Source organism: Beta vulgaris, chromosome 5 (genome assembly GCF_026745355.1).
Source record: "Beta vulgaris subsp. vulgaris cultivar EL10 chromosome 5, EL10.2, whole genome shotgun sequence".
Lineage (NCBI taxonomy): Eukaryota > Viridiplantae > Streptophyta > Magnoliopsida > Caryophyllales > Amaranthaceae > Beta > Beta vulgaris.
In genome coordinates this window covers 40,012,941-40,038,651 of record NC_079206.1, presented here as the reverse complement: position 1 = coordinate 40,038,651, position 25,711 = coordinate 40,012,941, and the positions used below count along the sequence as shown (strand labels likewise).

The 25,711-nt window shown below is 34.2% G+C and overlaps 2 long non-coding RNA genes across 2 annotated transcripts; one reads left to right on the top strand and one right to left on the bottom strand.

Annotated features, from left to right (window-relative positions):
* Nucleotides 1-3,835: 3,835 nt before the first annotated feature.
* LOC125493973 (uncharacterized) lies at nt 3,836-4,526 on the top strand. The gene is made up of 2 exons (XR_007270334.1): nt 3,836-4,182; nt 4,262-4,526. It is a non-coding gene; the product is annotated as an uncharacterized LOC125493973 (long non-coding RNA).
* A 743-nt stretch (nt 4,527-5,269) lies between these two features.
* Nucleotides 5,270-8,200, bottom strand: LOC125493966 (uncharacterized). Its single transcript, XR_007270325.2, has 3 exons — nt 7,996-8,200; nt 6,909-7,021; nt 5,270-5,605 (listed from the first exon to the last, which is right to left on the bottom strand). It is a non-coding gene; the product is annotated as an uncharacterized LOC125493966 (long non-coding RNA).
* Between the last annotated feature and the right edge of the window lie 17,511 nt (nt 8,201-25,711).

Sequence of the window (25,711 nt, the reverse complement as noted above, 5' to 3'; positions counted from 1 at the left end):
AAGGAAAGGTTGATTGGTTTTTATGAACTTTGAATGTTCAAAAAGTTGTTTATGAGGAAAGGAGGTTTATTCATGACTTACAAGTCATATTATTATTATTTCCGCTTGATTAATATCAAGAGATTCAAAGTCCACTTGTTGGCAATTATAGTTACCCCTTGATATAGCTCCGTGATGGGATGACTAGCTTGGGGGTGTGCACACTTAGCAAAATAGAAGGGAGATAAGAAGAGGAATTGTTTTCAGGATTATTTTTAATCCAAGTTGTTTGGAAAGAGTTTATTCTTAAAAGGTTATTCTTGAATTACTATTCAAGTGTTTGGAAAGAGTTTGTTCTTAAAAGGTTGTTCTTGAATTATTATTCAAGTGTTTGGAAAGAGTTTGTTCTTAAAATGTTATTCTTGAATTATTATTAAGTGTTTGAAAAAGTTTATTCTTAAAGAGTTATTCTTGAATTATTGGTGATGGAGTTTTCGAAATGAAAAATTGTTACGAACTAACAAATGTGTTACTTATCTAGTACATTTCGTACTCAGTTTTATACTGACACGTATTTTCTCTTTCCTATTTGGCTTTGCCCTGTTTACCTTTTTGGTAAGCAGATTTGGAGGTGAATTTTGGATGTGCATGGGAGCATACTAGGAAGGGGATCTTCACCTAGATTAGAGTGTTTCATTTATTTTGAGTATTGAGACAATATTTACTTTTATTAATAAAGAAGTATTATTATATTTGGTTAAAGTCTTCCGCTGCAAGTTATTTTGGTTAGTTAGTAGTTGGTTGCCGAAAGCGTGTTAGTCACGTGGCACTAATACTCCTAAATTACTCAAATGTTATTTATTAAACTATTTATTTAAAAGTGAATAATTTGGGGGTATTACACCCCCACCCCACTCCCACCATCCCCTACTGATTTTCACACCCCACCCCACTGGATTTTCGCACCCACTAATTTTCAAATGCGAAATATATCGAATTTTCGCAGCTTTGACCCCCACCACCACTCATTTTTGCACCCCGCCCCACTGGCTTTCGCACCCAAACAGTTCTAGGAAATCGATGAGGAAGGGAAATGGGTGCGAAAATCAATGATGGTGGGGGTCAAAGGTGCAAAAATTCGATATATTTCGTATTTGTAACTCAGTAAGGTGCGAAAATCCGGGGGAGTGGGGTGCGAAAATCAGTGGGGTGGTGGTCTGAGTTACGAAAATCGAAGGGGTGTGAGGCGCGGGGGTGGGGTGGGGGTAGGGAAGGGGTTGGTGAGGTTGTGGGGGTGGGTGCTTTTGAGGTTGCGGGGGTGGGGAAGGAGGGTGGGGTGCGGTGGTTGTGGAGGGGGGTAGGCTGGTGGGGTTGGGGTTTTGTTGGGGGGAGGGGCTGGTGGGGCTGAGGTTGGGTTGGTGGCCGAGGGATGGGTAGGGAGAGAGATAGTTAGGGTTAATTAGGGGTTAGGGTTACAGTTAAGTTAGTTAATTAGGATTAAAGGGGGCTTTGGGGGTAAATGACTAACGGAGTTTAACGTTATTAGTCATTAAGGGTAAGTGAACTTATTTTTTGAAGAAAGATGGGTATATGGCCGGTGAATGTCAAAAGTCGAAAGGGTATTTTTTAAAATTTGTTTTATCATGTCATTAGCATATCAATATCAGCGTATTCCTGATATTAACATATTAATATTAGTGTATTGGTGATATTAGCATGTTTTGTTAATATTAGTTAATAATTTATTTTTATTCGTAATTAGTCATTATTGCGTGCTAATAGTGAGAAATTATATTATAATAAATGATAAATTATTATGCAACAATTTACTAACGAGTGTCGACTATTAGTGATCAATTAGTGATTTCTATATCTAATTGTTTAATTTAATGATTAGTTACAATTACTAGTAATTACAAGAAAATACAACGAACATGCCTAAATATTGAATTAAATAGTTTAAAATGATTCCGAATAAAAAGTCACTAATTAACATAATTGATAATTAGGCTGACTCGAAGGCTTTAGGCTGCGAGAATGTTGTTTTGAAGGATCTGGGTCATGACACACTCGATCTTACGGTGTCGATGCATTGACTACGAGGACGAGGGCATAATGTCAAGCTAGGTCGTCTTCTATTCGTGAGGATGACCCTCATAGTTCCGGTTGAGATTCCAAGGAAGAGGAGTTATATAATGTGATGGACGGTGAAGGTTCGGGGGACGGGGCTAAAGATGAGGTTGTGGGTGAAGCTACATCCCGTGTTACTATGAAGAAGGGTAGAGGAGGGAGTTTGTTGGGGAATTGTCGAAAACTAAGACTAGTTGAGGGTAGGAGTAGAGTTGCTCACAAACTATTGGTTAGTTACGGTCCCTATGCTGCGGGGACAGGGGGCAGGGGGGCGGGGGGGGGGGGGGGTTAGGATGATAACGTGATTCCTAGTTTCCATGCTCATATTACTTGCTATCTTTGGAATTTTTTGGGGTGTGCTCAATAAGTTAATAGGTGTCTGAATCGTTTAAGTGCATTTCAGATTCTCTAGAGTTGAAAGGAGTGACTCAATGCTCATTTGCAGTAGCGTGCGTCATCGTCCGGTATTGCCCAATTGGAGCACACATTGACATGCCATTGATTTTCAGCATTTGTACAACGCTAGCAGCCTAACACGGGCACTTTCCATCTGCCTTCCAAAGAGATGACAATCATGTTGCATGGTGTTTGGCAAATTAGCGAGTATTTGTTGAGGGTCATATAATTAGTGATGGTTTATCATCTATCAATTTGTATGTTAGGTACGAGGAGCTCCTCCAGGTTACTCATGAGGAGTTATTTCAGCAAAACATACCCATTTGGAAGAACAATGATGTTTGTACCAGGAGATTCTTTATGATGTAAGCTCACGCCTCAATCTGATAACGTGACACTTGGCGCATATCAGATCCTCTCACTTGGGTGTACGTAATTTATCGAAAGGAATGTTACACGAATCTTGTCGATGAACATTATTGAGTTGGAGGACCTTAATTCAGCACATATGTACTCATTGTGATGTGCGGCATTGTCCAATCTGTATCGCTAGATAGGGGTGGCGACTCAATTGGAGTTGCATCAAATTGCTAGTTTTCTCACGCTTTTGTAGTGTGGGATATACGAGCACTTTCCTTTTTTCTACGTAAGAGAGATGGTTTAATTTCAGTCCTCGTGATCCCCGAGCTAGAAAGTTGAATTATCGCATCATAAGTAAGGATGTCATTAGACTTGATTTTATAGGCAGACGCTTGGCTAAACTTTTTTTTTTTTTTTTTTTTTTTTTTGACAAGGACGCTTGGCTAAACTAAAGCTTCATAGGTACGCAAATTACCTACTAAATACTACTCCCTCCGTCCCAAAATACTCTTTACGATTTCCTTTTTCATTTGACACTGAATACTCCTTAGACTTCTATTTTTGGATATGACCAACTATTATTTTAATCCTTATACGCACTTTTTTTACCATTCACCCACACTCTCTCTTCTTCAAATAAAATAATACCACTCCTACTACCTAGAACCTCTAACCATTCTCCTACACTCTCTCTCCACCAAATAGAATAATATTACTTTTACTACCCACTAACTCTTATCACATATATATTTTTAATAAAATAACAATTAATAACCAAACAAATTATCATCTAAAACTACCTGGCATGATAAGTGTCAATAGTCTTCTAGTACGGAGGGAGTATTGTTTTATGAGTACTATTTTAAACTAATTGCATTATTATTACATTTCTCATATCTTTAAGTCGTTTGGATGTCATATGGGGATGACCTGACTACCAAGGTTCTGAGGAACACGTATGTCAGTTGCATACGTTATCATGATATCATTAACTCATATCCCAGATCGGGTACTACGACACTTGGATTATGTTCACGTCATTTCTTCCCCGATCTTGAGGCCCGAACATGCATAGAGACCTAAACACCTGAAGAAGTATGAGCTTGAGTTTTCGACAGCAACAACCGAGTCAGCATGGCAGCGGTTCACTCAATGTTGGGGTAGTCGACATGTCTCAGCATTTAGACGAGTCGGTCGTCTTCATGATTGTTCATCGAACTACAAATACATGTATAGCACATATAGTCATCCACTCATGATTGATGATGAGAGCTTCAATATATATCGAACTGACCGGACCCTACAAACACACACTACGTATGCATTTTATGTATCTATATTTAGTTGTCAATTATTGGTAAGTAACATAATTAATTTCGTTTTTCTTATTTTGTAGTGGATGGGTTGGTGGTTTAGTTCGACGAGAGCTTTGGTAGAAGATCAACATAATGATCGACGACCTACCACAGCTACTTTATATGAGATGATGGATGATTTTGCTCGAGAATGGGATTTGGCACTTTAGTTGAACCAAGCACCTGATGCTGCTTTGTAGTTTTGATTTATCGATTTTCATATCAGTGTTTTCAGTTGATATACTTTCTATAACTTTGATTTTGTTTGACGTGATATACTATATTTTTAGATATTACTTTGTGATGTACTAGATTTTCAGTCTGATTTTCTTTTCTACTATGCTTTCGGATGAAGCCATGAAGGTATTTAAGTTTGCATTATAACGATATCATTACCATTAAGATTAAGTATCATATTATAACATTATAATATCCAAATAATTAGTTCCATCAATTTCATTAGTTAACATTATAATATCCAACTTTAGTTTTATGAAATCGTTAGTTCCATATATATAAAATATTATATTAATTAGTTAAAAAATATCCAACTAACATTCTAATCAGCATTTGTTATAAATTATTAACTAAAGTTAAACCCACAACTGCAAAATTAATATGACAACATTTATATATATATATATATATAGGGGTGGGATCCGCTGAAAACAGCTCTTAAGCTGAAAACTGAAAACAGGGTAACTTTTAACCCATTTAGGGTAACTTTTAGCCCCTTTAGGATAACTTTTAGTACTTTTGGGGTAACTTTTGTCAATTTTGGGGTAACTTTATTATATTAAGGATAGTTCTATATATTTCAAGGATAACTTTGTTTATTATAAGAGTAACTATTACCACTTTTAGGGTAACTTTTACCATTTTTAGGATAACTTTTAGCAATTTTAAGGTAATTTTATATATATTTCAAGGATACCTTTTAGCACTTTTAGGGTAACTTTATATGTTATAAGAGTAACTTCTTACACATTTAAGGTAACTATAGATATTTCAAGGACAACTTTCCACTTCCCCATCAAAATAATAAAGGATTAAATAAAAGACACTCCCTTCCTTTCATCAGGAAATTTATGTTACTTCAAAAAAACGCGAAACACCTCTGCCACAGTTCTGATGTAAGATCTCGTGTGTATAAATTCCATATAAAGCACACCACTTGTGCCTATACCAGCAGTCTGCAGGCATTAGAGCTTCATAATGGATCAAAAAGTTCACGGTGTTTGAAGTACAGTAACCTTGAAGGGTTGAACACAGTTTGCTGTTGTATGTGCAAGCAGCAACTGCATCAGCAAATTCAAACACCTTCAAGATTGCATCACATCTTGCTATAGTTGAGGTTACCAAGTTTGGAATATACTCCTGAATCACTGCCATCAACAAAAGGATTCATTATCATTAGCTTCTAAAAATGTTGAAGGATGAGACAAAAAAGAGGAGCACGTAATTTAGAGATAATATGCAACTCTTGGTCAGTGAATTAATATGCAAGAGAGTGAGATGTGCTATTTGTACACATTACAGAAGCCAAAAAGGAAAAAGCCTCTGAATTCTGATGGGCTGAAAGTAACCGTATCAGAAAAATTGAACAAAAATTGTAGTTAAAGCATGAATCTTTTAAAGGTCACAGAAAAATTTTAGATTGATATCAGACTTGGAAATCCAACATTATAAAATGAACCAATAAGATGTCAATTTGTCAATATTGTTGCAACGATAAATTTGGCAACTCAGCATCATCTTAACTAACAAAGAATGAACATATTATTGACATAAAGATCTAAGAGAATTATGAAAAGGACTAAACTAAAAGTTGAAAACAAAGATTAGAAGCAAATGTACAAAAAACGCAAATAATCCCTACTCTAATATTGACTTAAATCCTCCCTATCACCTGCAAAATCATCAGATTGGTGTTGTAAATCCTGATTCAAATCAGATTTGTTGCAAAAGCTCTATCAGGCTCTCATCTATTAGATGCTTGCTTGCTTGCTTGTAAAACAAAGCTCCAGCTTTCAGCTAATGAGTGGAAAGTCTTGACTAGTTCATGACATAGTTGGAGTATAACTTCAAAACCAGACACCAACATAATTTGAAGAGTTGAGCACTGCACTTTTTTAAACTCGAAACTGCTGATCTTTTTACAGGATAAAGGTTGAATAGGCATTATGTCACTGCTAAACTGTCTTCAATCACAAATAAACTCATTTCCATGAACTAAGGCTCTGTTCTTTTAGACTAAACTCAACTGAACATAATTTGTCCAAACTAAATTAAAACTGTGAGAGGAAACTAATTGAACTGAATTTCCTATAAATTAGTCTAAAAGAACAAAGCCTACGGAACAATCCTGCTACCTAGTAGCCGCAATTCATTATCAGAACATAAGAATCCCATTTATACAGTTTCTCTTTTTTTCTGTTCATCTGCTTTTCAAGTCGCTAATAAGCAGCAGATTAACTTCATACTTTCAGATTCGAAATGATAACTTCTTGTTCTATACAATAGTCATGTAATCAGAAACCACAATCAACTTCCAACTCCAATCTCAGTACAGTATGTAATAATTCAAATCATTCAACTAACATTATGCAGATCAAACAAAGTTGCACAAAAGCACCAAATTGTCTGTATTCAATTCATTTCCAGATTCGAAGTGAATTTGGCAGTTACCGTGTTTATTTTCTGCTGATAATTTTTACAGCTTCCTTTTCTTCCTCCATGCTATTACTGACTGGCCTAAGGAGGCCTTCCAAGTCCAACAGTTTCATCATCCGAAGCTCCAGCTATTAAAAAAGACAGAAAAAGAGTTGCTTTAGTTTATTAGCATATGGTCGATTTATTCATAGATTAAAGAGTAAAGGATTAAAGGTAAAACTTCATTTAAGAGACAAACACAGGAAAAGAAGGGAACTAAAGTGCACTGGGGAAGAAAGTCAAAAGCCAAAAAAGGAAACATATGCCTGCATTGAATCAGCAACATAACAATATACATATGCTGACACCTAGTATCACATAGATTATCCAAAGATCAAGAATCATATATATGTTATCGTAAACAAGCCAAACTAAAACAATCATTCCAATGAACAACCGGAGGAGAATGGTCAAGCCGAATGAATGTCTAAGCTTGAAATGTGCATGATAAGCTGAACCTACATCGTTGTGTCTTACACAATGTTTTGCCAATTGGGCTAATAGGTTGTATGAATTTCGCCAAATATATGTTAGTGAGAGGGGGGTAACAAATAGCTTTAAAACAGCAACTAATAACAATACTTTGGAAACTAATAAAAACAGAGTATGCTACACCATAATGAACAAGATAAAAATAACAGAGAGAACACCAAAAGTAAAAAGTAGACAATACCACATGAAACGAAAGATTATGAAAATTAAAATTGCAAGGAAAGATTATCAGTTTTACATCAGAGAAAGCAACAACATCCAAGTAATGTAACCATAAGATTTCATAAACACGCAAATTCAACAAAATCTCAAAAATCAACACTTAATTACAAATAAACTAAACTCTAACAAACTCAACAGATTCATAAATGAGTAATAATTAAGCCTAAAAAAATCCAAATGTGACCTAATTCAAGAAATTAAGCCTAAAAATTCGAAACACATATAATTTTCAAATAACTAGAACAAAATTAAGCTAAAATTGATGTGAATCTAGCGATTCGCAAGTCAAAGAATGAGTAATAATTGAACTTCATGAACAAAACCATAAAAAAAACAAACGAAATCATACCAAAATTTCAGATCATAGAAGCAACGAACAAATTATTGGAAGGGATAGAATTAGCTGCGAGCAATTGATGAAATGCCGTTGAGAGAGAAGCAATAGACCATGAGAGAATCGAGCTCCAGAGAAAGTAGGATGAGAGAGAAAAACCAGTGAGGGAGGAGGAAGAGAGATAATTGCGTATAAGAGAAGAGGAAGAGGGAGAATTTCGTGTGGGAGAGAGTAGGAGAGAGAATGAATCATCACTATTCATTATCAGCATTTATTATAATTCATCCGATTACAGATGGACGGTCAAGATTGGATGTTTTCAGTTTTCAGCCTAGGAGTGGTTTTCACAAGATCCTATTCCTATATATATATATATATATATATATATATATATATATATATATATATATATATATATGAATAAGATCTTGTGAAAACACCCATAAAACTAAAAACTGAAAACAACAGATCTGGGTCGTCTATTATTATCTTGTGGACACAAGTAGCTTCCATTTCTTTTTCTCTCCCTCTCTCTTGTAAACAACAATACCCAGTTTTACCAAATACTTTCTCTCTCCTGTTGCTATTTCTTCTAGATCGTGCTAACTGCTAAGTGAAGCTTTTTTTGTAGCATTTTCCAATCTCCATTGAAGGAAGACCTCCATTGAAGGTTAAGTAAGCTTTTTTTTTTTTTTTTTTCAGATTTTAGGTTTAATTGAAGATTAAGTTTCTCAAAAATTTAGAATTAGGAAATCAAAATTCAATTCATTAGTTTCGAATGAAAGTATCTCGAGATTCATGGGTTTGGAAGGGAGTTTCGATGTTTTAGAGAGAGAAAGAGATGAGTTTATAATGTCGAGATGTAGTACTAATTTGTGCGAAATCTAACGTTTGAGATTAGATTGAATTTTCCAATGCAACGATTAAGATGGTAAGTTTTCACTTTTTTCAACCTCCATTGAAGATTAAGTAAGCTTTCAATTTTAATATGAGTAACTTTTAATCTCCACTGTCATTGTAAAATTGCGTGAAATTGAGACTTGAAATTGATGAACGACGAGCAACTTATAGAAGGCGATAGTGAGCGGTCGGAAGTAGTGATAGTTAGAGAAGGTGAGAGGAGAGAGAAAGGTGTGGCCGCCATTTTTATCTGTTCTGTTCTTTTATTTAGGTGCACTTTTATTTTAGAGTATTTTGTGTGTGTGTGTGTGTGTTTGTAATTAGAGGAGAATAGTATTAATCAATTATGTGTTGGTTTGTTTGTTCATGGGTTTGCAATTTTGGTGGAAATGGAATGATTTGTGTTTTGGTATTCCTTTGTTTATGGATGTAAGAACATGGAGATGGAGTTCAAGAAGCACCCGGACAATGAAATTGGAAAACAATATATCTAAACATATGCAACATCAAGTGTCAAGTTTTTGTAATTTGAAAACAATATGGCACTAAAACTTTCGAGCAATAGTTGGAAGGGAAGTGTTAACCCTTGAAATATATATATTTACCTTAGATGTGGAAAAAGTTACTCTTATAGCATATAAAGTTGCCCTAAAAGTGCTAAAAGTTACTCTTGAAATATATATAAAACTACCCTAAAATTCCTAAAAGTTACCCTAAAATTGTAAAAGTTACCCTAAAAGTGGTAATAGTTACTCTTATAATAAATAAAGTTATCCTTTAGATATATAGAACTAAAAGTGTTAAAAGTTACCCTAAAGGGTTAAAAGTTACCCTTGTTTTCAGTTTTCAAATTAAGAGCTGTTTTCAGCGGATCCCACCCATATATATATATATATATATATATAATGTCAATCAAAGTTTTCAGAAGATGAAAGTCAAGCAAGCACAAGGGCACGAGCAGTTTGAGGAATAATCATGAAACGAGCCACATATACAAGATTATGAGCAGTTCAGCGCCAAAAAATAGTTATGATTCGAATCAAGATGATTCAAATCATTTCCCTCCAAAGATGCATGTATGTTGCGTAGCACTTTGGTTTATAAATACAAGGAAGATCATCAGGCAAAAGACAACAAACACAATACACAACAACTTGCAAGTTACCTTTTTTGCGTAACCTAGTCTTAGCCTAGCTAAGACCCTTCTAGGGTTATAGTTTAGTTCATTAGATCTAGAACATGTACGAGCTCCAAGTTCGTTAATTCTCTAGTTTAAGCAAGAACACATGGAGGTAATAATATTTGAGTTTTCACTTTAGTTGTACAGCTTGGATTATCCTCATATATGTTGTAAAACTCATTCTAAAAGTTTGTGATGTTAATGGAAATATTTGGCTATAATTAGTAGATTAATTATTGCACCTTGTTCTATTAATTTTTTTTGGCCTGAATTTATTAGGTGTTGTAGTTTAACCAATTAGATTACAACAAAGTATGTTAGGAAGGTTTTATCAAATTAAAACTTTTAACCTCCAGGGACTAAGACTCATGAGGCATTCAGTATCAAACTTTTGGATGTACATTGACTTGTTTCCAAAGTTAACCAACTGATTTTGCACCAACAAACAAGAAGTATAGATTTTGGAGAATATTGGCAATATGATTAATGATAGATTATTTGAAATCTGAACTACTCTTTATGTAGGTAAAAGATAGCATGAATAAATGAATTTATTGCACTTTTGCTCTTCCTAATGTAATACTTCTGCGATTTCTAAATACTCGACTCCATTTTACTTTTACGTAATGCACATTCTCAGTTGTTTGTCATTTGTTGTTTCTATGTAAGGAGAAAAAACAATTATGCAAAATGTCATCAGATTGGTCTAGATATATGTTTATAAAAACTCAACTTTTTATAATTTTTACCTATTGAAAATTAAATACAATAATAATTAAATTTTTATAAGCTAGAAGAAATTGGCTAGACTCGCATAAAATGCCACCTAAATTGAGTTTAACTGAAAATAAATATAAAAGAAAAGGGCTAAATGTGCTACAAAAATGTGTAAGGTAGTAAGTAATAGTGGAACAACGAAGTTAATCCGTCTGAGAAGAATACACGATTATTATTAACAAGTAACAACAGATAAACTAAGGGTATGTTGGGAATTGTCATGGTAGTAAGTAATTGAGTGAGACAACACTCCTACTAATCGTTACTCTAACCATTACGGCGTTTTTGTTTTGGTGGATATCTAATTATCTACCAACTTTGATGCATCTATCATCTATGCATATGGTCACATGGTTTGTTAGATGGGGACCATCCTTCATAACTCTCCGCTCATTTCTCGCGGTGTTTTCAATCTCTTTTGCTACTTTCAGATGCCTTGTTTATCTTTTTTTTTTTTTTTTTTTTTTGGTAAACAAAGCATTCATAGATGCCTTGTTTATCATTCAAGCAAAATGGGCTGTTTCGAAAATACCAACCGTTTTCATTTATTTATCACATTCGCTCTTTTGTTTTCTTTTTGGATAATATATAATTTCTCTTTATATATATAAATATATCAAAAAGCGTTTTTAAACAAGTCTACCCACCACATAATATTATCTCTATAGTTGTTTCATTTCATATCATCAACATACATTAAAGATTTGATAACATGCTCTACCAATAAAATATGTAACATTACATGATACTCTTTTAACATAAGAATATTAATAATATTGGACATCGCCCGAGCTGAGTACCTAACTAAAAACTAGTTGCATATGCACGCGATGCGTGCGTCGACAATATTATGTAGTTATATACAAATGGACATGTTTTTTTATTTAAAATTATTTTGATAGTGATGGAAATTATCGATGTTCTTTTAAATTAAAGGTGAATGATTTTAAACTGTTCAATACCGTCACTGTAAAATTTGATAGATGAATTAATAATTTTCTTTTCAGCGACTTTATTAAAGATATTTAACAATTATAAATGTTAATAAACCACATGGTTTGCACTTTGTAAATATGAAATATTATGTTATCACGATATATTACTAACTTTCTTTGGTTGAAGATTCTAACTGATTTCGTGAATTGATTGTGTCAATCTAGTTGTCAAGTTATTAATGTTATTGGATATTCTATTTTTTGACCTACTCATATGGCAAGTTTCATTGATTCTCATTTTTTAATTTTTTTTATAAAAAGAGAAACATTGTTTTAAATTATTAGAGAGTATTTTAGTCACTTCAAAAAAAAAAAAACACCACACCTCATCCCTTGGCTTATATAATAGAGATATACTATATATGATTGTATCATTCGTTGGGCATTATTTGTGTGAATTCCGGCAGTGTGTCCTTTAGCTGACTTATTACAATATCACCATATAGATTAATATTTTAGTTTTTTTTTTTGCTACTTGTGATGAAAGCCATATTGACCAATGCAAAATTGTTTGTCATATTGTGTTTGTCAATCTTAGCTACTAAATTTAGCACATCGACGATATGCAGAGCTGGTCAATACTAGCGAAACTAGTTATTAAACGTATTATCTATCTCTTCTCTATTATATAAGGGGAGAGGGAGATGATGCTCTCCTTCTAAAATTATAAATTACTCTTAATGATATTGAAATACAAAAGAAAAAAAATTTAAAAATCCTTCCTCATTTCACCTCGTCATTCTAAATAAGTTAAAAATGGTATATGCATCAAATATTTCAATCAAAAAATTAAATTGACAAATATCTTGACCTTTATTATATCAGAGAAAATGGTATTCATAATGTCCATCTTTCTAACTTTGATACTCTTTAGTTCAGTCAAACCAACTCATTATGTCTATTCTTTTTGTTCAAAATTCATTCACAAAAAATAATATTAAGAATGACTCATATTATTTGTTAGTTCTTTTTTTATAATAGCGAATTAATACATCTAAATTAATCTAACTATTAATCTTTCATATTTTAATTGTAATCATAAGTATATTATGGATGGAGTATATACTAGAAGAACAAGTTTTGAAAATAATGCACATATCGCGTGTAGATAAGGCTTGTACTAATATATTAAAAAACGTTCCTATACAAAGAAAGATGTGATGCACTATCTTAATTAAGGTGCTTTATGCATTGGCGAAGGTATGATCCCGTAACTCCAAGCTTATATACTAAAGTTTGAACGACTAAAACCAATGATATTTAGAGTTCTTATTTTGGACTAAATATTAATAATGGAAAATGTAAGAACTCAGAGCGGAGCCCGGTCTTACAACTAGTTATTGTAAATTTAATGGGTAGTCATAATTAAATTGCTCTAAGCTTATTATTACCCTTATTTGGTAACAAACACATCCTTTTTGACAGTTGTACCATATTCTTTTTTAAAATGTTTTGGAATTGATAGTACATTTTCCTTTTTAGGAAATGATTTTTTCCTTACATGTGCTTTGTTTAAAAGTATATTCAATATACATTTGTCCTACACTAAATATGTGTGTCATTTCGGCTGGGTACAATTATTAAAAAACGGAGGAAGTAGTTCTTTAGCTTCGTAATCTCTTGACCACCAAGTCTTTGGTACATTGGCTCAACCGCAATGCCCACCCTAATTTTTTTTTTTAAAAAAAGTGATATTTAGATTTTTAAAAGTGAAAGATTCAGGCGTAAAAATGAGGTTTGTTATTCTTCAATCAAGGAATCTCTATATCATTAGTTGGATGAATGGAAATTGAGCAAATTTCCATCCCTCAATGATGGAGGACTATCGAGTCACAAAGATTCGGATCTCATATGGTGGCTCTAACTTTATATGACACATTAAATAAATTAGTGTTGGTGCAAAATCAGTTTGTTGACCTTGCCAACAAGTCAATGCACATCCAATAGTTTGATACTGAATGTCACTATAGGCTTTGTCTCTAAGGGTTATCGATTCTAATTAGATAAAACCTTGCTAACAAACTTTATTGCAATTTAATTAATGAATAAACTATAATGCCTATTAAATTTAGGCGAAATGCAATAAATAGAGCAAGCAATGATTAATATTTTAATTAAAGAAAAACAATCTCATACATACCACAACCTTTAAGAAAGATTTTAGAACACATAAAAGGATAAGCCATGCTAGATAACTGAAGGGAAATCACGAACTTTGTTACCTCCATGGTTTCTTGCTTCAATCAGAGAATTACAGAACTTCACACCATAACATGTTCTAAGTCGAAGGAACTAAACCTAAACTAAGGCTAGGCTACACTAAGAAGAGAGTAAACGCGAGTTGTGTCTTGTTCGTTGTTTTCTGTGTTCCTCTATTTATAGAGAAACATGTTATGTAACGTGCTTATTTGGAGGACAAACATTTGAATCATATTTGATTCAAATCTCAATTGTCTTCTGGAGCTGAATAACTGTAGCCTTGCACGTTCTTCCTTCTGTAGATAGTCTCATGATTGTTCTTTAACCACCTTTACTTTTACTATCTTGACTTTCATCTCCTTATGGTCTTGACTTTGACTTATGTATCTTCGTTCAATGGTCTTTATGCTCTAGTTGAGCCTTCATATTAAGGTGAAATTAAACCTTTTCAGGTCTAATACAACACACAATAATAGATGTTACAGTACATCTAAAAATGGTGGTAAAAAATTGCCCATTTGATTTGTGAAGTGATGTACTCATGATGCATGTGAGAAATGACTCGTTTCCTACAAATCCTAGTTCTGACAGGATTTGCTTATTTCCTAGTTCTAGTAGGATTATGTTCCTAATTCTATTAGGATTACAACTCCTAGTTCTGTTAGGAGTCTTTTTAATGTTTTAGTTTGTTTGAAATTCTAGGTGAGTTAGAAGTCTAGGTGAGTTAGAAGTCCAAGTCCTAGTTGGATTAGGATTCTAATTGGAGTAGAGTTATAATAGTGTTAGAAGTCTAGTTAGTAGTAACCAAGTTGAGCTTGTTCTACTTGGATTAGGAGTGTGTTTATTTCTTATCTTCTTTATTTCTTTCTTATCTTGTTCTTAGTTTCCTAACCTTAGTAGGACTAAGGTTTGCTCGTTTTCTTTGTGTTTTGCACGCCTATATAAGGCTACTTCATTCATAAATAAAATCAGTTTTGAGTTTATGAATTAAAGTGTTAAGCTTATTGTGCTTGCATTGAACTGAGAGTTCAGATACATAAACCGCGACTTTGTGTGATCTTGGAGCCGAGACTCACAAGAGAACTTCTTAAAATGCAATTTATGAGCCTATCCCTTCTATTGTTATTGTTGTTCGTCCATAAGTTCATAAAAATACAAAAAGAGTTCGAACCAACAACAAAAATCTCATCAACTGAACACCCATAAATTATGAGTAGAGAAGGAATTTCTATGGTTGTAGCCAATATTATCTAGTAGTTATCGCAATGTGACTTCCTCCATTGTTCTAAGGTTGTCGATGAACCTTTTTTTAGGATGACTGAATTTGGTTGAGAAGAATAACCTCTCATGTATTCCTTCACCTTTCATTTTAGCCATTTTGAAATCCATAAAAATAGTTTAAGATGCGAACTTGTAGGATTATTTTTGATAACCAACAAGGACTTACATCATAGGTCATGAGATCCTACCAAATTTGACATGCACATTTATATTGTACCACATCTCTTGATGATGACCCCTCCACCATTCTATAAATTTTAATTTTCTTTGTAGTTCCCTTGTCAAAGAGCTTCCTTGGATATCTCCAAGGCATTTTAGGATTTGATATTTCTTCCGTAATGATTTTGCCCCATGATTTGCAGACGAGAAGAGATGTAACCTGATCACTCCTTTCGAGTTTAGGAAATATCCATTTTTGTGCGAGATCTAAATTGGACCCTGTTGGAAGGCCTTAGATCCTCTTTTATTTTCTGGATCCTGTTGTGTTACAAGATTATCTCCAAAATAATTTTGAATAGAAGAAACCTGTTTGGTGGATTCATTCTTAATAAATTCATCTTTATCTCCAGATATGATATTCAATGATTTATGATGATATGGGAATTTTAATGAATATGACATATGTTCTGGAGCAGATTGATAGAAATTGGGAATATTTTAAGTTTTGAATCTTTCAGGAACAACATAAAATATATATATATAATATATATATATATATATATATATATATATATATATAAAGACCTTGATACCTTAACCATTCGATAATTTTCCTTAACTGCCCAATTTCAAGGGAACAATTTTTTAAGGAGTATAAGTATTAAATGGACACATGTTTGTTTTTACATTACTTTGGTGAGCAAAAAACTGAAGTTAAAGCAATAGAATAATTGAAAATATATTTAATAAGATTACCATTTGAGGTAATTTCATTACATTTATATTATGATTTATCCTTATGAAGATAAGATCATTAATTACATTTTAATTGAAAATTATTGGGTCTAGAGACAACATTTGAAGTGATCCGCACACCTTGTCTCTACCATAGTTTTGTATTCGTCGGTTTCTAACTCGCACCCTGCACTTCTCCTCATAATTGCAAGATAGTCACCCTCTTCAGGGGAGTTATTGAACCTTGCATCGAAGATGGTCCTATGGTATCTGTTGTCCCAAGCGTACCTCATGTCGATTAACGTGATGTATATCCATGAAAAGAAATTTTCTTGGACCAACAACTCCCATAATTTGCATATGCACTTAGAGTGCACCATCCTCCCCAACTCTTGTCTCTCTTCTATCCTCACCACTTTGAGAGAGGACTGAGTGTAAGAATAAGTTAGATTCATGGCGTTGACACAATTCATCTTTTGAGGCCTTGGGAAATTTAAGATAGTGGAAACCTCTGTTCCTCAGTTCTTACAAACTGTTAGTAGTTCGTCTTGTGATTTCCCATTCAATGTGTGCCATATGTTGGTAGACAAGAGATTGATATTTGAACCAATCTTTGTAGCGCTTGATTCCGCCAAACCAGGGTCTCTTGGCCCCATTACAGGTTCATCGCCAAAGATGTGTTCCATTTTCTCTGCCCATATGGCCCTCTCATTTATGATGAAATATTCTTTATCTTCCTTTATATTCTTGAGGGCGAAGCGATGATTGAAACAATCATCATCAAACTCAGCTGCTAAGTTTCCATATTCTTCGTTGTTCATTTTGATTTTTAAAATGAAAATGTGATGATGGGATGTTATGGCCAAGTCCCTTTAAATAACCAGTTCATTTGTTTAATGTATACTTTCGTAGTAACTTCTAGGATGAGTGAGTAATTGAGTATTTTGACCCCTTTTTGCTGATTATTATTTACTTTATGGTTATCAATTTGTTGATAAGTCTTAAAATTAATATACCACTTTTTATGCATTTGGGCCTAAATTTACTTCCTTGGGTTTATCATTCATTTTATGAATCATGATATTGAAGCCCATAGTTTTATATGATATGTAACTAAGAAGGATTAATATAAATAACAAATACTTCATTAATTGAAATAATATTTTTTAATAATAAAACATCTTTAAAAACACATTTATTAATCGAACTAAAATAAGTACATAGTTTTCTAGGAAGATAAGAACTATGTACTATCACTATGATTTCTAAGATATTTTCCTTACCGCTTGATCTATCAAACACGAAGATGGGCAAAGCTAATGGTGATTTGTGGCTTATCGTGTTCATCTACATCAGGATCATCATCATTTGAGTAAGCTTAATTCATCCAATAGCATAAGGATGCACTACTAGAAAAACGACAATTTTCGTCTCACAATCTGCGTCGCACAATAGGACAAACGTCGCAGAAGACTCATTTGCATCGCATACAACAAGGAATTGACGCAAAAGACGACCTATGTGCGTTATATCTAAATATCGTGCGATGCAAGACAGCTATGTGGGTCGCATGAAGCCCATGGTGCGACGCACCTAACAAAAGCTATGCGTGTCGCATGAAGCCCATGGTGCGACGCATATTACAAGCCCAACCCGTGTTCTATTTGCTCTCAAACCTAATTTTTTTATTCTCTTATTCTTTCATCAGTCGTTTTATCTTCTCTGTCTCTCTCCAACTCCTCTCTCTCTGTCTCTCTCCAACTCTTCTCTACCGTACCATTCTAAAGCGAAGAGTATGAACATCGAAGATTTTGTTGATTTTTCATCAGTCATTCGCCTGCGATAATTTTCTCAATTATCGCACAAGTTTTTGTTGATCGACCTTTCGCCAAAGTGCTAGTCCTTCTGCTAGTGCTAGCAAATGTGGCTTTCAGAAATTTATTTGATTTATTCATCAGTAAGGATTTTAGTGAAGTAACTCCTTAAGAGGAAGTACTGATCCTCACTTTTGCATTTTCCAAATTAAAGATGTCTGGAGCTGGAGAGTTGTAACATTATGGCTATCTCTAACTGTTAATATCTCGTATAATTTTGATGAAATAGCTTTGGCTCCTGTCCTATTGGGACAATTTTATAGATGTCTTTTCAGGAGTAGAGAATCCTTCAAAGGTTTTGGAATTCATACTTGTGAGTCCCCTATATTCTCTATTGACAAGGGATTTGGACCTTTGTGGCTTTTGACTTGCTCTGGCCACATATAGTAACATGGTATGATACTCAACCCATCTTCTGCTTTTTAAGCACCTCAGGGTTCAGAGGAAAAAGCCCTTTTTTTATATCCATTTTTGTTCGTCTTTAGTCTTGATGATTGTAGGTGTTATGGTGAAGTCAGCTTCAATCTTGTATCTTCAGATGAGGTTTGGCATTCAAGATTAATCTTTTTGTACTTCTTGATTTTTAAATCCAATCATAGTATCTGGAATATTTTGTTATGCAAGAGGGTTGTTTCTATTGAAAATTAAACTTAGAGCCTTCATGCAATGCCTGCTTGGCTACAATCCCTTGACATCCACTCTAGTTCCTTAGGGAGTGGGAACTTCTGAGTAGTGTCCTTAGGTTTAGAGATTTAACAACTATTGAACCTGATTATTTTAGCTATGAAGCCTATAATCCACAACTTGTAGCTAGAGAATTTGGATTGGTCCAAATGTTAGTTATACCTTATTTATTGACCCCCAATTATCCTTGTACTTCGAGGGGTCACTTTGAAGAAGGGAGAGCCCTTCAGAGTAAAACTCTCACCCTTATTTCCATGTCCATTTCTCCTTGGAAATGGAGTATTAAATCTGTTCGGGGTTTCCATATGCGGCGGTATCATGTATTCCTAGGCTCCCATTTCTCTTTGGTGAATTTTGAGAATCAACTCTTCTCAGGCTGTAAGTAATTTCATTCCTTAGTTATTTTGTAAATTTTAGTGCGAATAAGTATTACTAAATCTTCCTTATTTCTTTTGTTGCCTTTTAGCTAAGTCTGGCAGGAAGAAGCTAAGAGTTCCTGATGGAATGGCAACAGACTCTAGATATGCCACGTTCTTATTGGGTTATCATAAGCAAAAGGATTCCACCTCATACCTCTTCAGAGGATGAAGATGATGTTGCGTATGATCAAGGGGCTTCCTAGGAGATGTGCAGACTGCGGAGGATATTCAGACCATGGGACCAATGGAGCAGCTTGACCCTTTTAAGAGGGCTGCAAGGAAAAAAAGATTACAATTCTCTTTACCTCCAAGGACACTCAACCTAAGGGGTTAGTGGAGTAACTCGAGCCTTTTCAGAAGGCTAACAAAAACGGAGATCGCAGCTGCCTTTCTACTTCCAAACCTTTGAGACATTCCAATAGGAAACGTCTTAAGTTAGAAGCATGTTCTGAGGTACTGCAGTACGTGATCTCCTCTGATGAGGATAATGCTAAGACCATATCTGAAATCTTCCCTAAAAAGGAAACTTTCCGGAGCCAAAGCAGGTATGGATACCATATTTTACTCCCTTTTTGTAAGAAGTTTCATTCTTTAGAATACTAACTTGTTTAATACCAGGTTCTTCTGGTTTCAAAGAGCCTAAGACCTCCAGTGACCCTTCTTTTCAGAAGTCATTACCTCTTGGCTTTGCCAGCCAACCTTTAGTAGATGTTTTTAAAGTAGTTGACCCAAGATTGAATTCAAAGGATGGTTTTGTTGATGAACCCATCATCAATCATCCCACTTTCCTTTAAAGCAATTTTTCCCCCAGTTGGAGAATATGGATACTCCTTCTTTCGAAGGATGTGCTGCCCCCCAGTTGGAAGAGGCTAAGCACCTTCATGTCGAATCTCCTGATGAAGACATGTTTCATCCGTTTAGTGAGTGTTATTTCACTAGGAACACTACAAGAGGGGGGGGGTGAATTGTAGTGTGGAACTTATTGCCCAAATAATGCGGAATTTAAAACATAAGCAATAAGGAACTGAAAGTGCAAGAGAGATTTTTACGTGGAAACTTCTTGTCTCAATACAAGAAGAAAAACCACGACCTACTCAGGATTTAAACTCTTCACTATAATAGGAAATCTCCTATGATTCAACCTATTACATACTCACGTTCCACTCGGAACTCCAACTCTCTCACAATCTCCACTCTATACTCTAGACTTAACTCTAAGTCTTTCAAGAGTTCCCACAACTCTTTACCAAAGGTTTACTCAAACCCTTCACCCCTAGATAGACTTCACCCTAAGTCTACGCATACACAATAAGAACTTACTCAAGTTCCTAACTCGAACTTACTCAAGTTCTTAACTCGAACTTAATACAAGAATTCACTCAAACCCTTTACCAAGTTCCCATTACAAGAGTTCACTCAAACCCTTTAACCCGAAACTCAAATACAGACGCTTGATAATTTAGTTTAACTCTAGTATATAGAAACTGAATAACTGTAAAGGAACATGGCACTCGTAGGAACTTGAAACTCAAAGGAACTGACTCAAACAAGGAATAGATTATATATTTATTTTGTAACGCTATTCCTTAAGCCAAACTTATGGAATGACATAAGTCTAACACTATGGAAAGACACCAGTCAGACAATTAAAAACTCAATTGAACTTGTATATTTATAGCAGTCTTTTAGAATGAACGTGGGATTAGTCATGTGTTAGTGGTTAAACCATTATCCCATGATGTTCCTTACACGAAGGAACACGTTCCTTATCATGTCCCATGATACCATGATCTCAATATGAATGTGGATATATTTTAGCCACAACTCCTAAGTAATAGGAGTTCCTTGAGCTTTATCCGAAAATCAGTTAGTTTATAAAACAGATTTATCAATTAAACTTAATTTTAATCTTTAAGAAAATATTATCTTTTAAATAAAATATTCATAAAAACCGGATAAATATTTTCTTATCTTTTTCAAAAAAAACAAAATCTTTTCCTTAAAAGATTTTCTATTAAAACTGATTTTCACTTGGGTAAAACTGATTTCCTATTATTTAGGCATGACTTACTCAACTTCATAATTGTACCGTTATATTATTGCACGCCTAAGTCTAGTTCCTTGTAATAGTTAGTTCCTTTAACTTAGATTAATAGACTCACGTCTGTTCCTTTAGAGAGGAACAGACAGACAATTTCTTTAACAATACTCATTATACGTATTATAAATCTAGGTCTTTTATTTTCCAAAAACTGAAAAGATAAAATTAAATTAATTAAAATCATATTTCCAAAGAAACCGATTTTATTAAAAACTTATCTTTTATTTTAAAACTAAAACTTATCTTTTAAAACTAAAACTTATCTTTTATTTTAAAACTAAAACTTATCTTTTATTTTAAAACTAAAACTTATCTTAAAATAACTAATGCACATTATTTATAAATATTTAACCACGTAAAGATTTATCAAGAAATAAACTCTAAATAAATTCTTATAGATTAAGATAATAATATGCATCAGATTTATTGACTCTTAAATACTTTTGACTCTAAGTTCCACGAGTTCCTTTGACCTTACGAGTTCCTTTAGACCTTGTTCCATTACCTTTCATATTTCCATATACTTACATGAATCCTAGAAAATAAACTCATATTTTCTGCCTTCATGCTCCATGCTGCTCCAACTCAAGAACCGCATGTTGATGCTCCACCTTTGGAACTTCAGTGTGCTAGTTCCTTTAAGAAACTTCGCACTCATAGTTCCTGCTCAGGAACTTCTTGTTTCAACTCTGAAACGTTATATTGCTGCTCCCACTCAGGAACTACTCCAGACTTCATATTCAATGTTCCTCATAGGATGTACCTAGGAACCGCTCTATTTGTGTTCCTCATAGGAACTCTTTTTATAGGAACTTCACTTGTTGGAAAACCTTCATGATGTGATATATTCAACCTTTGATGACTTGTTTCATGTTAATGTAATATGCACATCTCAAACACACATGTTAGTTAGATAATCATCATTTGTTTACAATCATCAAAATACTACATGACTCAACAGTGAGGATCCCTTGGAGTCAAGTCCTTTAGATATTGAAGTTCCAAGCTCTCTTGTTGCTACAAAAATTGTCATACCAATACCTTCTATTGCTAGGAATAAGTGGTTTCAAAAGATGTTAATCCTGTAGAAATCACACCCTTGAAGAGCAATAATGAGCTTTTAACTACCTTTGTGTTTAGAGGTTCTTCATCATCATCACAATCCTATTATGGCACTGGTTTCCTTTCTTTCGTCGTGAAGTCATCTTATACTTCCTCTATATGAATCCGTATCCTCATAAAACCAGACTTCACTCTCTTGCTAACTTGGCTTCTCTATTTTATGATGCAGATTGAAGAACTTAAGAAGCAAGTGTGATGAAAGAGTCCGGTGAAGGGAAAGTGGTTAATTTGCAAACATCCATCATTGTAAGGAATTAGCCTGCCTCTGTTAGCAGTGATCATTTATCGGTGATGAGTCTTATAAGCATATAAAATAAGAAGACTAAATATAGGACCTCGGCTTGACCCTTACAAACAACCCTTATGATTAAGCTTTTGCACAGATACTCAAACAGATTTTGGAGTCCCTAACCTCTTAAGGCTTTGAGTATTGGATACCTTGCCTTGATTATGTCAAAGAAACCCTTCTTATTCTGTAATATAATGCTGAATTAAGAGTTCAATCTCTCAAATTCTCATCTCAAAAACTTCAGGAAGAGGAAGCTTCTTTAGAATTTGAAGCCAAATCCTTCAAAAACTTTAGTAAATAGATCAAAGATTCTTTAAGTTCTTTTAATTAGTAGCTGAGATCAATAGAGAGGAGATCAACATTATCAATGAGAAGTGTTCACTTCAGAGCTCCATTGATACTAAAAAGCATAAGCTACACCAAGGACGAACCAAGCTTGCCAATTTGAGGCAAGAGATGTTCAAAGACATGGTTGTACAACAAAGCATGATTCTCCAAAAGGAGTAACTTTGTAATGCTTGGCCAGCAATTAAAAATCGTAGTTTAGCTGTTAGACAATGTTAGAATGTCTAAGATGTAACATTATTACGAATGTTGTAATTTTAATAATCCATTGTTGTTTGAAACAATTCTGCATGTTTTTGTTGAAACAAAGAATCATGTTATTCCCATATAGATGGATGATAGGATCTATATCTTATGTTGCCATATATATCTTTTAATAGGTATGCAATTCAGACCTTTTCTTATGAATGATAGATAAACCTTGCCACCTAGGTTATCATTTCCCTAATTGTGGATCTTTATAAGCTGCTTCTAGCAAAAACATTTGCCAAACCTAATCATTCTCCTGGAATTCTTTCGGCAGTTCCTTTTTTGTTGTAGGCCCTAACAACCTTTTCTTTTTGGATCCTCATTTTGGCTAAAGCTTCTTTCATAACTTCTAGAACATCCATTATTTGATGTTCATTGTTTGTGAATAGTCATCTCCAGATAATCCTATTTGTTAGGCTACCCTTCTTGACGTTACGTTCACTTCAGTGGGGATTACTGAAGTGTTTCCATCAACTAAGTTAACAGGAGTAACTCCTGTTGTTTCCCTTTTAGAGGTCATGTAGGGCCATAGGGCATGTAACAATAACTCATCTCATTTTCTCGGATTGTTATCTATTAGCTTTGAGATCCCTTCTACTATGATCTTATTAGTAGCCTCAACTTGACCATTTTCTTGAGCATAGTAAGGTGTTGAATGCAACTTAGTAATCCCAAACTGATTAAGATAATCCAGTAAGTCAGGGTTCTTGAATACTATGGTTTGATCAAAGGTTATTGTTTTTGGAATTTCAAATCTTCTAAAGATTTTCTCTTCCAAGAAATTTATTACATCCTGGGTATTGCCTCCAGTCATTTGGTGAAGAAATCAGTCACCACTAGAATGTATGAATGCTTTTTAGAGGATGCAATATTGATTTCTCATATGACATCTACTGTCTATCCTCTGAAGGCCAAGATTTAAGAATGTACTTTAGTTATGAGGCTGGTGCCCTACTGATGAGTCCAAACATCTGACATCTTTTGCGACCTTTAGCATAATCTATACGATCCTTTCTCATAGTGGGCTAGTAGAAGCCATGCTTGTGCAATAAACATCTCATGTTTAGGCCATTTTGATGAGCACCACATAGCCCTTGGTGAATTTCTACCATGAGAGTTAGAGCTTCTCCAATATCCACACATTTCGGAAGTAATCATTTTGGATCCTTTTCTGTGTAGTTCACCAAATTGCATGCAAAACTTAGTTGCTGCCATTTTGACTCTATTTGGCACTCTTGTCTCAGTTGGAATATGGAGATAAGGAATAATTTTATCTCTCCAGTTCTTTTTCTCCTTTAATATTGAAATTCTATAGACTTCCAATATGATTTTTGATATTCTTTTATCTGTTTCATTAAGAGACCCTAGGGTCTTCACTTGGAGAATGATATCTTCATTTTGTGAAGGTATTTCTTCTTTAGCAGAAGCTATTTAGGATAGCTAATCTGCTACTTTATTTTCTTCTCTGGGAATGCGTATGAAAGTAAGTTCCTCAAATTGTTTATTTTCTTTCCACACTCATGTGATACTCATGATATACATTTTTATTCTTCAGTCATTTGATAAATGACCAGTTGAGAATCCCCACATATATTTGCTCTCTTAGCTCTCAATTCTAGCAACATCTCCAATCCAATCAACGAAGCTTCATATTTAGCTCTATTGTTGGTGCATGGACCCTTTAGGGTTACTTCTAATTTAGTTGGAATCTCATCTGGAGATAGAATATATATTCCAACTCCTGCTATTTATCCATCAAAGAACAAGACCTATGAAAGGATGTCCTCATCAATGATTCCTGAGTCACAACAAGGACGAGTTGCGAAGTAATCAGCTAGAGCTTGATCTTAAACTGCCTTTTGTGGCACATATATTAGGTCGAATTACAATAAATGTAGGCTCCATTTGCTTAACCTTCCTTTTATAAATGCTTGAGATATCAAATATTTTATTACATCTGTTGGAGATACTTCTTCTACTGTGAACGCTATGAAATAATGTATAAGCTTGATTGATGCATCATGTAAGCACAAACACCATTTTTTTTTTTGCCATGGTATACCTTTTCTCTGTGTCATGCAGGTTTTAGTGAGATAGGATATAGCCTGCTCTTGTCCTTTCTTATTTTCTTGAGCAAGCATACTACCGATGGAATCTTCACGGGCAGACAGATACAACCTTAATGGTTTTCTATGTTCCTTTGAGGGATCAATATAGGTGGACTTGCCAAATCATGTTTGATCTGGTCAAAGGCCTTTTGATGCTCCTCGCCCCATTTGAATTCTGATTCATGCTATGTTCCTAGCAAGGTGAAATGTTTTTAGTTTTTCCAGATAAATTGGCTATGAATATTTTAATATAATTGATGTGTCCAAGCAATCTTTGTAATTCCTTCTTATTAGAAGGTGGCTTGGCTGCCAAT